Source organism: Mytilus galloprovincialis, chromosome 1, assembly GCF_965363235.1.
Source record: "Mytilus galloprovincialis chromosome 1, xbMytGall1.hap1.1, whole genome shotgun sequence".
In the NCBI taxonomy this organism is placed as follows: domain Eukaryota; kingdom Metazoa; phylum Mollusca; class Bivalvia; order Mytilida; family Mytilidae; genus Mytilus; species Mytilus galloprovincialis.
Window position 1 is genome coordinate 36,022,496 of NC_134838.1, and position 18,760 is coordinate 36,041,255.

Below are 18,760 nucleotides of genomic sequence, written 5' to 3' on the forward strand. Positions count from 1 at the left end.
CTATGAGTTTGACTGTCCTTTGGTATCTTTCGCCCCTTTGTTGTAGACATCATGTAACAGGCTTTTGACGTAGTGTATGAAATGACGTTCTTTTTCTTTATAGGAGACATGATTTATAAATATGGAATGATATATTTTTTCATGATTGGTATGCGGTAGAGGTCAGGCAACACCATTAGAGAATGACACCTGCTAATAACCTCTATAAAAGTTCCTTAACTTCTAATTAGTATCCCCTCTGCGCCTTCAGAAATAATCACTCAATATTGTTAATGTCTGCTTATTCTGGTGAAACAAATCACTTTCTGATATCATTTCTACCCCGATATTATGGCATCAATATCAATAGAAAATCAATAAATTTTACCTTATGTAAAACAAATCTCCGTTCCCATTACTTAGAAATCACATAAACAGGTGCAAGACTTCATTTTAATGTGTTCAAACGATGGAAAAAAATTAATAGGAAATTTACGTATAATGTGAAATAATTATGATATAGGTTTGATTTGGATGAATTATTTAAACATCCGAGGACAGACACCCGAGAACAGACAGTCTTTTCCAACCAGATTGATATTGATGTCTTCATAATATATAAGTACTGAGAAATATGAAATGTGAATGACGTTAATTTCTCTTCAAGGATTTTGGAAATGTATTTTAAGGTTTACATGGAAAGGAAGTTTAGGGTATGTACTGATAAGTCGATTTGTTTTTCTAAAGCAGACAGCTAAATCAATGTTTACACACTGAATTAGTATTAATTCAATCATTCTTTTACAAATCCAGATACATATTGAACAAGGAAGCTTATTTATATTTATTGAAGTAGAAAATATAATAATATTCTGTCCAGTCTTTGTAACCTCCCATTTGAAAGGAGGGACTGATATACTACAATAAACTATTATAAGTATTTAACAAAGTTGCGTTATGATTACGCAGCATACGATATTGAGTGTGTATTCGTTAAAAAACGAAACGACTCCATCATTTAGTCTACTTGTATAACAGGGGAACAGAATATTTCTTTTATTTATCATTTAACTCCTTTTTTTTACGTTAAATTCAAACTTCAACAAAGTAAAATAAGCCCATCAAATAATTATGATAATTATGGTCATAGCGAAATGTGTTAGTGGTGCGGGGTTCAAATTGTCTTATAACCAAAAAGCTCTGGGTGAGTAAATCTTTCTTTTTTATTCGTCATATTGACAAAACATATACAATAATAGATAAAACGAGGTAACCAGCATGCACATAAATTGAACTCATTTGATTCATGTGGATTCATTTATTTTCGTGGGTACCAATTTTCGTGGATTGAGCAAAATTTGCATGTTCGTGGATATCTAATTTCGTGGTTTTACCGAATTCTACATACAAGCATATATGGAAAATTTATTATTCGTTGGACATTTAAATTCGTGGTTCACCTGTACCCACGAAATCCACGTAAATTGGTATTGAACGAATAATAATAAATCCGTAGTATTTAAAAAACGGCAAAACAATACTCTAGACAATAGTCTGGCATATATATATTTGTATATTGCTAACCCTAAAAGCATATATATACGAAGCACTTAGACATATATAACAAAAGAATAATTATAAAAATTTGCAGCTATAAAATTTCAGTAAATGATTTCAAGGAAATGAAAATTTAAACTGGAATATAAGCTTTTTACTTAGCATAAAGATGCATGAAAAAGGTATCCAAGATTACCTGCAGATCGATCCACTTAAAAACTAAACAAGACCTCAAAAAAAGGGTATTTCCAAATTGTGACTTTATCTTAAAGAATATTTAGTGCGTTTAATGTACTTTCTTAAAAACTTGTGGACATTATAATACATGGGGAAACATAAAACACCAGAACAGAGAGACAACTCTATTTGATTAGGACACAAAAACAGAGGAATCGTCGACCATGTTTCTCCTTCTTTGGTTTGGATCAAACGTAGCACGCCCGAAAACTTTGATTAAAAAAAATGTTATTATTTGGTACATAAGGGAGAAAGGTCAATTGAACCTAATGGTAAAATCCCACTGCGTATAGCATTGCCAAAATTAGATTATGACAAATGATAGTAATTGGTGGAAGTGATTTTATTCTTAGGAATGTAGATGGCAGCTAAGGCGACTTCCATTTGATTTTCTTGTTGCTACCAAGGCAGGAGAATTTTGAAAATGTGTATCGTCGCCAACATTAACAGGGGGATGCGTATCAACAGATGAAAATGATAATAAAATCTGCAAAATCATTCTTACCCTCCGAGAACATCAAATCATTGTCCGTGACATTAATGTGTTGTAAGAAGGCCCAATTCTTTTTACAATCTCTACATCTGAATGGGTGCTTCAACCATGAGGCAAACACATTTGAATAATTTCATAAATAGTTATCAAAGGTACAAGGATTATAATTTTGTACGCCAGACGCGCGTTTCGTCTTCATAAGACTCATCAGTGACGCTCATATCAAAATATTTATAAAGCCAAACAAGTACAAAGTTGCAGATCAAAAACACAGTTAATGCTATGTTTTATGCTCTAAAACTTTTTTGAGAATGCAATCTCGTTGAAAAAAATATCTTTATCCTTTGTATAACTATTTCTATTTTTGTCTATTTTCATGTTGAACTACTTTTTCTTTAATAATTTAATTTTCGTTCTAGAAAACATTGATAAAAGTGTCTGGTTTCATGTTCTTTAAACAAGGACTGTTTGTATTCGGAAGTTGATTATTAAAATCATTGCTTAATATTTGTACATTGTGCGTTCTTTGGATTTTGTTTGAGTTATCTCAGTTCCTTGACATATATCTTATTACATGGGTACGTTTAATAATATTGGGAGGGGTGCAAAATTATTGAATATGAGCATTAAAACCAGGAATAAAAGAAATATTCGTTTTAACGACAGATTTTTAAGTTACTGAAAGGTTAGGGGGTTTAGAACATTTCTATTCTGACTTCTTACATAAGTAATTATGATTAGATATGTTGATTTGTAAATTAACTAGAATTGAAGTCGTACCAATTCTATTATGTACTATAATATTATATGCGAATTTAAATCAGACTATAGTAGAAACACCGGTTCCTAAGGTGGTACCTAACACTACAGGGAGATAACTCTGTAAAATCAGCTTAACGTTTTAATTACGTTGTGTTGTTAAGGGAATATTAAGCTTCTCAATGATCAAAATAAGTGTTTGTCAAACTGCTATATAACCAGTATAATTTTTCTGATAAAACGGTTGGTTCAAATTTTTTGAAATTTTTATATTTTTGTAAAGGGGTTAAAGTAAATACTTTGTCAAATATTAAGAAAATTAAACGAGCCAAATTAATTTTAGTTAAAGTGTTGGGTACCACCTTAACTGAAGGTTTGGGAGGTCATTGTCCAAATGTTCTAGTGGAAGCGACTATATATATCAAAATTAAATATTTGTATACAGGTTGGGTTTTTTTTTCCAAGTCGATATATGAAAAGCATTTGTCACCTACATACATGTAATAATGAAAGGACATATTGCATACAAATCTGACCAACAAAAGAACTTTATTATTTGATATCATAATAGGAAAGAGTCTGAATGGAAACGGGAAATGTAGACAACAACCCGAATAAAGTGCAGAAAGGTAAAACGGTTTATATATTGAATAATGTTGAATATAACGCGGTAGGCATATTTGAATTTTTTCCATCTGTTTCTATGGCCATTTAAAATGTATTAATGCAGCTGTAAAAATACATTGTTGAACATAATTAACTTATTTAAACGCAAATTACAATATACAGCTAGATTTTTAAATAGGGTAAAAAAAAACATAAAAACAAGTGAATTCAGTAGGTGCAAATCATTTTAGATCTTGAAGTTGCATGTTCATAGATTCCAATGAAGAATATTCATGGAATGATAGATATCAGGCATTGATGTGTCTCTCTATCTACCCAACAGAAATCCTGAAAATAATCTTATTTGATTTTGCTATTATATTTTTGTCCCTATTTGGTAATATATAACTCTGCGACTGTTTTGCTTCTTATACATCCTTGACTTTTTAAATATTTGGCGTTGAGCGTTCTGGATGAAGGTAAATCGAGAAAAGCGTTTCGGACGCATGCATTTTTGGGAGCGAAATTGATAATGTCGCTTTATAAACAAACTATTTTATATACCTTAACGCCTAATGATAATATAATGGTAATTAGAATTCGCATTACTAGTAAACAAAATATATGGACAAAATGAAATGTCTTGAATTAAGACATCAAGTGTTCTCTGAGTGACAGCCATTAAAATTTCCACCTAAACCCGTGGCGACAGATTTTTTTATTTTTATCTTAAAACCGCACAAGTTTTAAAAAAAAATCAAGTAGGGATCGTAAAAGATCCAATGTGAATTAAATTAACGGGTATCAGAACTACCATGACAGTAAGTCGTTTCTTCAATGGTCTCGCTGTTCTCAACTGCAAAAATAAATAATGGGCAATACATTTACACGTAATACGGAGATAATTCTGACGACGTAGACTAGACATCGGCCTGTTACAACTAAAATAAATAAATAAATAATCTTTATTTCAAGAGGATGATCCCATTAGTTAAAACTAATCTTCCTGAGGGTCCTCAAAATAATAATAACATATTTATAAGTACATAGAGTATTATAAAGTTATATTATACACAAGATACAATTGTATTTAAATAATAATGAAAAAGCATATTAATTTGCACAATTGATTAAAAATTTGTAACATTTTGTTTTAAAAGATACAAGTGTATTACTCATTTTTATTTCATTTGGTAAACTGTTCCATATTTGAGAACCTGAATATGTAAATGTTTTCTTTAAAAAATTTGTTTTTGGTTTTGGAAGATTTAATAGTTTTTCATCAGCTGAACGTAAGTTATAATTTTGATTATCAGTAAAATGAAAATTTTCTTGTAAATAGTTAGGAACCATACCATTTAATGATTTAAATACAAGTATTGCCTTTTGGTATTGAATGCGTTTTTCTACATTTAGCCAGTGTAAACTGTTAAACAATAAACTGGATGATGTCATTATGTCAGCTTCTACTATAACCCTAGCAGATTTCTTTAATGACTTATTAAGTTTATTTATTCCACTTTCACAACAGTTTCCCCATATATTGCAACAATAATCAAATAATGGCAGAATATAAGCATTAAAATAGATAATACGTATATGCATAGGTAAATATTTTCTTATCTTTCGTAATAAATTGATTCTGTTTGATATAGTACATGACATTTTATCTATCTGCTGATTCCAATTTAGGTTTTAGGTTTTTACAACTGAAGGACTATAGGAAAATTTTAATATATATAACGTTAGAAGAGGGTGGTAAAGAATTATTTTCGTGCAACTTGTTTTGTCATTTATATTTCACGTGCAGCCGTGAAAAGGGTTCGTTATTCACCGTGTTTTGTGAAATCGGCAAAAATATCAACGTGCAAGACATTTTTAATTGTTCGTTCATCGTGAAATGGTCATTTTATTTCGCGTTCTTCCTTACAGATCCCCCCTTTAAGCCCCTATCAGAAGCATAGAAAATTCTCTTGTATTCAAACAAATACACTGATATACAGAAATGTATGTATCTTTGAGATGACCCACCTTAAACCAATGAGTGCGTTTTAACGGCATCAAACTGTAGGCTTCATATCTTAAACGGACTTTTTCAATCGCAAGTATTCGGGTCGTTTATGTACATGACAAAAACACTACACTACAAAAGAATCATCGAACAATACTAAATCCAGTACGGAGACTAAATGGTCCAGAAGATTTAGCATCACTGGATCATATTTGGCACTTTATAAACAAAACAGTAAAAAACAAGAATGTGTCCATAGTACACGGATGCCCCACTCGCACTATCATTTTCCATGTTCAGTGGACCGTTAAATTGGGATCAAAACTTTTAATTTGGCATTGAAATTAGAAAGAGCATAGCATAGGTCACATGTGTACTAAGTTTCAAGTTGATTGGACTTCAACTTCATCAAAAACTACCGTGACCAAAAATTGTAACCAAAAAATTTAACCAAAACTTTGCACTATCATTTCCTGTGTTCAGTGGACCGTGAAATTGGGGTAAAATCTTTAATTTGGCATTAAAATTAAAAAGTTCATATCATGGGGAACATATGTACTTGAGTCAAGTTGATTTGACTTCAACTTCATCAAAAACTACCTTGACCAAAAACTTTAACCTAAAACAGGACAGACGTACGAACGGATGCACAGACCAGAAAACATAATGCCCCTCTTCTATCGTAGGTGGGGCATAAAAAATAAGGAGCTCAACAATTAAAATTGTAAGTATGTCAGCGAAAATCTTATTGATTAATGAACTGCTTAGATTTGTACCAAACTCAAGCTGGCAGTCTTTTCAGAATGGAGTAGACGACAACACACCAAGTCATTTTCTCAATCTTGAAAGGATAGATTATTCTGCTGATCAAAAGCAAACGTTCTTTTGTTGCTGGAATGAAATAAGCACTAATTGCTCCCACTTAATTATAAGTCAATAGCAGACGTGTTCTTGTATCATTCATTATTAATCAAAGTCTATTGCTTAACTCAGTAAGGATCCGTCAAAATTCGATTCAGTAGAGAAATATAACACTTACGATGACCATGATGGGATTTTTGCTTTAATTAATCAAGAATTCCCTTTTTGATAAAGCTAATATTATAATAAACAACCATCACTGACCATCTTTGTCATTTGATCTCTAGTGGAGACTTGTCATACCACATCTTTATAATTTTATATTTTCTATATTTTGATATTTATTAGTTCACACAAGAGACTGCATTTTAAAAAAAATTATATCATAGATGATTTTTCGTTTCGTTCCGTTTCGTTTCGTTTCGTATTTTGATTTTTTTTTTTTTTAAGACGGCGATCTTTCTTTGGTTCTTTCTTATTGTATGTGGACATGTATATTTTAAGAATTTTAAGTGACAATTAGGTATATATATATATGTTTCTCTTCATTACATGTTTTTCTTGATACAACTTTCCGATATCTTTTCTGCATTGAAAAGCCAATGCAATTAAGGGTTACACTATATTAATTTATATATTTTACGTCTTGATCTAAGCCCAACAAAATTTGCATACATACACGTAGAAAGTACAGATAATGCAACAATTACACATCACTTCAAAGGCGATGATGGAAGTATTTAACGAGCTTGACTGGCTATACAACCTTAGCTAGGTCGAAGGTGTTGGATCATACATGTATTTATTCTTCCTTGATTTTGAATTTATGCATCCCATGTGTGTTGTTAGGAGAAAGTACATGCCAACTTGTATCTATAAAGATGTGGGATGTGTAAATGTGCAGGATGAATAAATATACAGACACGAGACGTTTACACTAGTTATATAGAGCTGTAATAACTTTGGTATTATATAATATAAAGTTGAAATTAAAGATCTCTTCTACTTCAAGACTAAGATAATCTATTGCCAATTAATCCAATGTAAATATTTTAGAGTGATTTTCTAGAGGGTGCAACAGTTCATGTATGTGGTCTGGACATTTCCTTTTTTGGAGGGTATTTTTGTGCATAGTTGATAGATTGTATTCTATTGATTTATTCTCTAAGAAGGTTAAGCCTTTTCTCCTTAGTTTTATTGGTATTAAATTTGTATGACTTAAGATTACAGAAAGAGAAGTGATCGATGTTTGCTTTATATTAATATGACGGTTCAAGATTTGTCATTTTACATCGGACATTTGATATTTAAGAAGTATGTTTCGTAAAGTTTTAATCATTTTATCATATACCTAAGCGATCCAAGTTGTCCAGTCGATCAACATGGAAATTTATAATTTATTTAAATATCTTTAATGAAGTTTGTTTCTGAATTATTTTTAACTTTTTTTTTCTTATTTAGGAAGAACAAAAGCCAATGTAAATTTAAAGCTAAATTACAAAACGGAAAATAATTGTTTCACATAAGGTACCGTGCACGAACTTTGTAGCATTTTTCAATATAATAAGTTGTCGTGTCTGAACTTTTGGACACCGTAAATAGTTAAATGATGGATAAACAGTTTCATTACACTAATCAAAGAAACCGTCATTGTCTTTTATAGAATTGATCTTTCTGGAATTTGACATTTAAATCCTATTTTACTGAGGAAATAGTGTACTTATCTTTTCAATGGATCAAATTCTAAGATTTTTTTCGTTTAAAGAATTGATACTAGGAATTTAAAACTTTGTCTACAAAAAATCTTTCAATTCTTTATGTTTGCATGAGAAAATGTAACAAAAAGCGAAATTTTTATCAATGATGCCATAACGTCAATGACATAATTTGGCATTTGATATTTTAATCCGAATTCGTAGATTTATTGTGGTAGGAAAAAATGATTGCTAATTATTTGTACAATTTCTTAAACATCATTGACATCATTTGACAAGGATAATTATTTTTTTTCATTTATCGACAAGAAAGGATATAGCAAAGACCTGATTAAATTTTCCCCAGTCAAATTAAGTTTCGTGGTTACTGACACATGAAAACATACTACCATTCAGTTCTGAATAACTTTTATAACGTTAATTAAGACATTTCTGTTATCAAACCATCTATCGTTATTTCCGTCTAACAAAATGGTCAACTAGTATAAAAGCGGAGGTTCTAACATTACCTGTTTCATCCATAATAGATAAACGTAGTTTTGCTTCAAACCGATCAGAAGAAATCGTTACTTCGTATATTTATTTAGTAACTTCTAATTGATATTTTGTTAGCAACAGCTGATATCGGTTTGTCTTAATAGATAATAACGACAAGTTAATGAGTCATTATTGTTAATCAATAATAAACAATCACGTCAAGTAGAACAGGTATACGGGTTTCTTGGCATTTTTTTTTTTAAGAAGTCAAGGAGACACTGCATGACATTGGGTCTTTAAGTATGAACTATTTTGTATGTGTCAGTAAAATTGTCCTTTTTAAAGAGTATGTGTAGTGTACTTTTAATATGGCCCCGCAACGAGGTTGTCGGTGCCATATAGTTTAACCCTTGTCCGTAATTCCGTAATTCCGTCATTCAGTCATTCTGTCATTCCGTCATTCCGCAACAAACCATTATACGGAGGTTTTTTTCTAAACGCCTTCAGATATTGGGTTGATTTTCGGTATGTGAGTTAACCATGATGAGTTACAGATCAAGTTTAAGTTTCGTTCCTCTCCGCTAATTTTTGCCGAAATTACCGGCTTTTGACTTTTTTAAATTGTTGGAAATCACATTTATACAGACTTTTTTTCTAAACGCTTTCAGATATTGGGATAAATTTTGGCATGTGAGATAACCAATATGAGTTACAGATCAATTTAAAGTTTTGTTCTGCTTGGCTAATTTTTGTCGAAATTACGGACTATGGACATCAACTTGAAACTTAGTACACATGTTCCCTATAATATGATATTTTTAATTTTAATTCCAAATTAAAGTTTAGACCCCAATTTCACGGTCCACTGAACATAGAAAATGAAAGTGCGAGTGGGCATCCGTGTACTATGGACACATTCTTGTTTCTAAATGCTTTCAGATATTGGGCTGATTTTTGGTATGTGAGTTACTCATGATGAGTTACAGATCAAGTTTAAGTTTCGTTCCGCTCTGCTAATTTATGCTGTAATTAAGGGCTTTGGACTTGGATACATGTTTGAAAATCACGGTTATACAAACCTTTTTTCTAAATGCTTTCAGATATTGGGCTGATTTTTGGTATGTGAGCTAACCATGATAAATTACACAGATCAAGTTTAAGTTTCGTTCGACTCGGCTAATTTTTGCTGTAATTTAGGGCTTTGGACTTGGATAATTTTGTGAAAATCACGGTTATACAAACTTTTTTATACGCCTCCAGATTTTGAGCTGATTTTTGATAGGTGAGACTACCATCATGTTTGTTTCCACATGTGTTATTGAAATTGCAGATTTTTCTACTTTTTGAGACGGGGCCATGCGTGTCGCTTTGACACATCTAGTTTTTAAATGTTATCGTGTGACTGTGAATGTCGTCGATACTTGGAACGTCAGTCTGGTCTTCTTTCAAGATTCGTAACGGGTATCGATAATAGAGCAAGACCTGTCGACCCTTCCAGAGCACAGAGTTCATCCCCGATTTTTGCTCGGGTTCGTTTGGATCAATGTTTGGTTTTCTGATCGTCTTTTTCCTTTGGTCTTGGTCCTTTTAACAGCCCCTTTGAAATATCCCCCTTTTTTTATTTACAGTGATTTACTCTCTTTCAGATCGATAACTCACATTATCCTGACCAAATATAAAACCTAATTATATCAGTTGAAATTTATTTATGAACTGAAAGAAGGTATCTTCGAAAGAGAAAAGACGTAGGATAAAATTTACTCTTCAAAGATAACGTGACTGTACACAAGTACAGCACAGACTGCGAATATATAAGAGTATAGAACAAATGATTTAATCATAAAAATATCACTAATAAGTGAGAAATGATATATTGTGTCAATTATATATACATTGTATCACTCGTCATTTGTAAATCAATTTCAATGACATGATAGAATTTCAGGCTTAGTGTGATTGTAAATTCTATATATTAGTAATTCTCAACGATATACATGCATATTATCTTTTATTGATTTAAAGTTTTTTTGTGTTTAACTAGTATGTTACTTTTGTTTTCATCGCCACGGCAAAAATACTGAATTTAGATCTAATCATATAGGCTTTTTAGAAGAAAATCATCTTGGGCATTGCTACCTCAATATACTTGTAATTGAAATACGGAGAATTTACAAGACACAAGACTGACTTAGCCACTTGCAGACTTTTACTAAAAATGTAGCAAATGCGTCCTTGTGTTAGATACTTTTACGCTAAGTTTCTGCTTCTTATACGTGCCATTGGAAGTCAGAATCTTCATCAACTTCTACATGTTCACTCACTTCACAGACTGATTGATTGTTAACTTGCACTTCACCCGTCATGCATGCATGCAATATGTATTTACAGGCTTTAAATTAGCAACAATCAATACACTTTACTGAAGTATTACATAATCTAAGTTATACTACATATATTTCTCAATACATAAAATGAAATTACACAACCCGACGTCATCATATAATCTACTGTCTCCGAGTGAGTACTTGTGAGGTACACGCCTTACTTGGAGGACTTATTCATCAAATGTTACTCCCACTTTAAATAGAATATAACATTTCACTTGACAGTTGGATCAGTAATCAATCAATCAATCAATCAAAACTTGAAATACATGTTTTCTCTTATCTAAATTATGTATACCAACTGTCTCGTTGGTCTATATTCCACTGTCTCATTTGTGGTTTATACTACACTGTCTCATACTCTTCTATCCCATTAGTCTAGACTCCACTGTCCTAGGGGTCCAACTGCACTGTCTCATTGGTCTATACTTCACTGTCATATTTGGTTTATTCTCCACTGTCTCATTGGTCTATACTCCCCTGTCTCATTGGCCTATACTTCACTTTCTCATTTGGTTTATTCTCCACTATTTCATTGGTTTATACTTTACTGTCTCATTGGTCTATACTCCACTGTCTCATTGGTCTATTCTCCACTGTCTCATTGGTCTATACTCCACTGTCTCATTGGTATATACTCCACTGTCTCATTGGTCTATATTCCACTGTCTCATTGGTCTATACTCCACTGTCTCATTGGTTATTACTCCACTGTCTCCGTGGTTTATTCTCCACTGTCTCATTGATCTATACTTCACTGTCTCATTGGTCTATACTTCACTATCTCATTTGGTTTATTCTCCACTGTCTCATTGGTCTATACTTCACTGTCTCATTAGTCTTTACTTCACGATCTCATTGGTCTATACTCCAGTCTCATTGGTTCATTCTCCGCTGTCTCATTGGTTTATTCTCCCCTGTCTCATTGCTTAATTCTCCACTGTCTCATTGGTCTATACTCCACTGTCTCGTTGGTCTATACTCCACTGTTTCATTGGTCTATACTCAACTGTCTCATTGGTCTATACTCCACTGTCTCATTGGTTAATTTTTTACTGTCTCATTGGTCTATACTCCACTGTCTCATTGCTTAATTCTCCACTGTCTCATTGGTCTATACTCCACTGTGTCATTAGTCTATACTCCACTGTCTCATTGGTCTATATTCCAATGCCTCATTGGTCTATACTCCACTGTCTCATTGGTCTATACTCCAGTCTCATTGGTTCATTCTCCGCTGTCTCATTGGTTTATACTCCCCTGTCTCATTGCTTTTTAAAATTCTCCACTGTCTCACTGGTCTATACTCCACTGTCTCATTGGTCTATACTCCACTGTCTCATCGTTAATTCTCCACTGTCTAATTGGTCTATACTCCACTGTCTCATTGGTCTATACTCTACTGTCTCATCGGTTAATTCTCCACTGTCTCATTGGTCTATACTTCACTGTCTCATTGGTCTATACTCCACTGTCTCATTGGTTAATTTTTTACTGTCTCATTGGTCTATACTCCACTGTCTCATTGGTTAATTCTCCACTGTCTCATTGGTCTATACTCCACTGTCTCATTGGTCTATACTCCACTCACTGTCTCATTGGTTTACACTCCATGGTCTCGTGGGTATATATTCCACTGTCTCATTTGTCTATACTCCCTGGTCTCAGTGGTCTATACTCCAATCTCTTGTTAGTATTTACTCTACGGTCTCAGTGGTCTATACTCCAATCTCTTATTAGTATATACTCTACGGTCTCATCGGGTTTTACTCTGATGTCCAATTGATGCATATCTTTCATCTCCTTGTGTTTATATTTTACTATATTAAGATTAAATGTGGCATTTAGACGAAAGTGAAACCTTTACTATCGATTTAAATGAACCGGTGAAAAGGTCGCAAACGTGTTAGTTTTCCAATCTCCACACGCATAGATGTTAAAGACTAATTATTTGATGATGTTATTGATGTTCGATTTCTCAATCACGACTATCGGAAACAGGTACATCCGGTGTTTTCATTTCTGTGACAGTGGACAGGCAGGTGTATTGAAAATGAAATGAGAACATTCAATATTGACTTTAATAATATATTTGTTAAGACGTTTGTTTTTCTTCAAGGATTTTTTATTCTGTTAGAGGATATCATGTTCAGTAGAAAGTTGTTCGATTGAAGAAACAGCATTGTCAAATTGATTAACTTAAAGAACAATTTTTTTCAAATAGAAATAGGTTTTAAATGTCAAATGATTTTTTTTTTTACTTTTATCACCTTGATATCCAGGGTATATCACATAGTCATGCGCATTAGAAAACTTCCAGAATATATCAAACTAGGATATAGAATATTAGTGCATGTGTTACTGAACTGAAATCTGATGAGGAAAAGGGAGACAAAAAAAAGTTCATATAAGGGACCAACCATTTAACTTCAAAGGCGCATTATAAGGTATGGGGGGAAATCTTTATAATTCTTTTGTCATCTGCCTTGCTACAATATTTTTTTCTTCATATAGAGGATCAAAATATTTTTTTATGACCCCCCCCCCCCCTTTACAAACTTTTCTTTTAAAGTTAAAGTTAAATGGTCGTTCCCTATTGCTACTTTCAAAATAGAAAAACTCCTTGCATGCTCTAACTTTATAAATAAAATTGATAAATAAAATAAAAAATAACATAGCTTTTATCGAAATTATTCATCTTAATTTTACAGTGATGCCTACAACATGAACCAAACGTATACAATTTGCTGTAAGTTCTAAAGATCTCTAAAGCGATAAACGAAAAATTCGACTTTTTATATCTCAATAATTATGAGTTTTATATCTCTATAACGATGAATTAGGTCTTCATAATGATGAATAAAACTTTCCTTGTTGTAAACTGTCTGGCGTACTAAATTATAATCCTGGTACCTTTGATAACTATTTCTTTAAAGTTGACAATTATCGGTTTGCATCTTCTTTTTGGTGTTTAAGTTTGTTTTATTTTTTGGTTGGCTTCGACCGTTTTGAATTTACATTAATATAATATCTTCATTATTCTGAAAATAATGAATGAAAGATTTTTATTATTAAAAAAAAAAAAAAATGGTAACTTGTTTTGGTAGATAATAAATATGTTTTTTTAATAAAGAAGTTTGATTACACATTAGGGATGTAAATATAATGTAGCCGTATTATATATGGAGGTTACAAATCAAAATCAAAAGATTTTTATGCATCGTACTATTAAAAAAAACATGATAATAAAAAAAAAAAAACATTTTTTTTTTAATGTACAGTATAGTTATTATGGTTATACCATGACGTGCAAATCTTAATATCAGATGGGGAAATATTTTAAGAGCTTATTAAGGCTTTACACTTATTATAAATTTGTCTTGGCTTTTTTCTCAGATTTTTATTGCAACATTGTAAATGTAAATAGTTATCAAAGGTATCAGGCTTATAATTTGATACGCCAGACGCGCGTTTCGTCTACATAGGACTCATCAGTGACGCTCAGATCAAGATAATAAGAAAGTCAAATAAGCGTGTTGTTCACATTTTAATGCTGGTATTCCGTCTACAAATGGCTTATAACATCTATACTTATAGGTAAAAAGGTCGAAATCAACCAATAGGAAGTAATATTTTGCTATTTTTTGGTCTTCTATAATACAAACGTCAAACATAAGTCAATTTGTCAATTGAAATAGTATATCCCTACAATTCAAAGAGTTAATGAATATATATCCAAAAATAACTCCGGAATCTCGTCAGCGCTTTTTGTTTGTCTATTGAGCTTTTTTTTATAACTGACTAAATTAAAAAAAAACATTTAAACAACTTCAATCAAAACAGATATTTCATTTAGCAGACGGATTTTGATTTGATTTGATTTGATTATATTGTCCAAAGGAGAAAACTATGTAATGAATCGTCAATGCTTTTAAAATACAAATTTGATTCGATTTTTTTCTCAGAAAAACGGACCATATTTTGCTTTTCTTGTCTTAGGTAATAAAGCATTTTATCAATACTGCCGTTAAATTTTCAATCAATAGGCCTAATTATGATCTTTCCCAAGGATGCATTGGAAATCATTTTATATTATCAGATAAATCAAATCGTACCAACAAAGAGCACTTCGAGGGATTTGAAAATAATTAATAATTTGAGGATATACCAAGTGAACTATTAACAATACAATGTAGCCAGCGATATACTTTTTTTTCAAAAACAAAGCCATTTAGGAAACGATTATTTTTAACAAAAAAACTAACTCAGCACGCCATTATGTTTCCAGTTAAAGACAACCGGTGAATAAAAATTAAATAATAGCAAGACAGTCAATCAATGTGTACTAACGGATATGTGTTTCTACGTTGGCTACTTCTTCATGGCAATAATATAATTTTTCTTCCGGATATGGGAGTAGACTCTTAGGTATGAGTGTAAAACTTCCCGTCTAACTGAGCACGTTTGACAGTTCATTTTCTCATTCAACTGTTGAAGTAAATGTGAGCGCCGCTGGTCGGTCTAATGTGTCTACGTAATAGTCGAAGGGTCGTCCTTGTGTCTGTACATTATCAGTTATATGGTTCGATCATGATCCTTTACGGATCCATAGAGGGTGAATGAAATCCATAGGGGATTCGGCCGGCACACTGTTTAATCAGGTTAAATCCACCATTTTCTACATAAGGAAAATTAATGCATGTACCAAGTCGAAAATATGACAATTGTTTTCAATACGTTCGGGTCGTTTTAGCATTGATTTTCGTGATTTGTTAGGGGACTTCCCGTTTTTAATTTTCAATAGAGTTCAGTATTTTTTTTATTTTACTTTTTAAATTATACCTAAATATAGAAAATCCACATTAAATGTAATAATATAAAAGTTCCAATTAAAGTGCACCTGAAGCTCTTTTCGACTATTAATGTATTTTTAGTGATGCTCTAAATCAAAATATTTTAATATTAAAATCTGATACAAATGGTATAGAGATGATAAAACTAGATAAAACTTATAGTATAGGCAAATCTGGACTAGGAATTAGAGCTTTGTAACAGAGAGATATATTCCTTAATTTAAAATCATTTCCAAAATTTTAACCAAACAACATCTGCATTTTTATGCAAGAAGCATTAAATAAAAGTTGAAGATCTGATCAAACAATAGAAGATTCAGAAGTAAAGGCAAATCCGGGAAATGAATCAAAGGATTTGCATGAAGGAGATAAATTCCATATATATAACGATTTCCAAAATTCTGTTAAAGCAAATTTCAATAAGACAATATCTGGCTCTTTGTACCAGTGCCATAGCAGATTCTGCAGAGTAAATGATATCAATGGGGACTAGCTACCAACCAACAGAGGTGTGGACCCATTGGTAGTAATGACATTATCGTCTCGTGTAATACTGAACAAGGCAATTAATGACTCTTCATTTTAGGAATTTTTGGTCCTCAATTCGTTTCAACTTCGTACTTTCTTTGGCCTTTTTAACTTGTTTTTTATTCGAGCATCACTGATGGGTCTTTTTAACGTTCAACGAACGTCTGGCGTAAAAACAAAATTTCAACTCTGTTATCTTTGATGAGTTTATTCAGTGATGCTAGAAGCAAACATTTCGAAAATTCTAAAGCTATTATACAGGTTAAAGAAATGATAAAACCAAAATGAACCTAGAGTATAGCCTGATCCGGACAAGGAATTTGAGTAATGCACGAGGGAGATTTCCTTATTCTAAATTGAGTTTCAGAATCTTACATAAAGATGTAGTGTTGGTTGAAATCGTTAGAAAATAAAAGTTCACCAAAAAGTAGGCATTTAAGGTTTTGCCATTCTATCGTCGCTGATCTGTTAAACTACTGATTTGCTCATTAAAACCATCTATTACGTTATAGGGTTCAACAACTATTGTGAGCAAACGGTTAATGCCAGTTTGAACGGAATTTTAACATTTTGATATAGATCATAACTTTATACTGAAGTGCTTATCTTAATATCCTATGAATAATCGAACAAAATTGTCATGACAAAGAGTCATTAATCTTGTTGGTTTAAAGTACTCAAATCAAATTGTGAAGACAATTGTTTACATATTACCTTGAACCTCTACAGATGCTTAGTTGTCTCTTTTTATTTTCTTGGTATGCTAAAATAAATGGAGAGAAGTTTTAAAGTTCTTGACATTGAAATTTCGAAATAAAACCTGGTGCATTTAAAGCACGCAAAAAGTTCATAAAATAATGCGACAAATTCATTGGAAATAATATTAATTAGTGAAAAAAGATAGATGGTATTTTTATCGATCAGACACAACAACGATATGATGATTATATTAGTCGTTTTTATTTTGTAAAATATACAATTGTATTGGCATTAATTGTACTATCTACAGACACTCTAACGAAATGATAAATACTTTTAGACTGCATTTGTGTGAAATACACTTTGCAATTTTTTGTATATGTTCTCCATTCACATTAAACTTATACCTAATATAATGAGGATTTATAAGCCAAAGATTCTGATAAGCCTGTTTGCTTAACTAGCATATTTAAATTCGGCACAATCTGAGTAGGCAATGCAGTGTTAAAATGAGTTCATCAAAGACGAACAATCTTTAATATGTTGAAACATGTCTTACTTGTGATCATTCAACTTAATCTTGTATTGACCCGAAACGCCTGCTTTTTCAAAAAAAAAAATGAAAGTATTAGTTTATGGAAGAAAAGTTATTTTCCAATTTATTGCCTTTCATTCCTAAACAATTTATGTTCATATATATTTCATGATATCCACGCTTTTTTAAACATTTGTCTACAAACAACCAACAACTGTTTTAATTCTGGTAACAGAACAAAGCTTTTCTCTATTACCTCCTATACATTTCTAAGAACATCAAGAGCTAATATGTACCACATTAGGTCCCTAGCACACTGTGTACAAATAGTCACCACATAGTAACATCGTTCTTACAATAAAGACAAAAATACAAGGATGTCACAACGTGACAAAATTATAACATGTTTCTGAACATGTTTAAACCTTTAGCTCAAAAGTGCTATTTTGAAAAAAATGGAGTAATGAAAATAAAGAGGGCATTTAAACCAAACCCCAAATTCTGTTTAAAGTAGAAGTCATGAATGATCCCTAAACATTTCGATGTCAGATCAAATTTTCTTCAACAGCATTTTTTTTTATTTATAGATATATCAGAGACATATATACGTCTCTGGATATATGTATAAAAAATGTTCAAAATTTTGCAAAAGTATATTATTATACTTTGATATCTTTCAAGCTTACTAGGTTTGCGAAACTTTGGTATTTTGATCCTTAGAAAAGGAGCAAATTCAGAAGAAATAACTATCAGCCATTGTTCTTAATCATGGTGTCATTTTAACATTCCACTCTACCCCCTTCAAACACATCACGCCAATCTATCCACACACATACTAGTGATATTGAATATTGGTTTAATTCATTAAAAACCTTTCATTATGTTTCCAAGCACTCCAATATGTATATTTCATATCAATAAAATAGTAATATCATATTTATAAGGTTAAAATAATAAAATACATTATTACATTTTTTCAATGCGTACATTTATATCTGCAAGGGAGTTAATACAGTCATCATGATGGTACAGACAATAATCATTTTGCAATTGTTTTAATGACCAT

At 31.7% G+C, this 18,760-nt stretch overlaps 1 protein-coding gene across 1 annotated transcript in view; it reads left to right on the forward strand.

Moving 5' to 3' along the window:
• The first annotated feature begins 410 nt into the window (after positions 1–410).
• The window catches only part of LOC143072974 (uncharacterized), a 46,896-nt gene continuing 28,546 nt past the window's right edge, over positions 411–18,760 (forward strand). The window contains exon 1 of the mRNA XM_076248177.1: positions 411–692. The gene's annotated coding sequence lies outside the window, so the exon portion shown is untranslated. The remainder of the gene's footprint in view (positions 693–18,760) is intronic.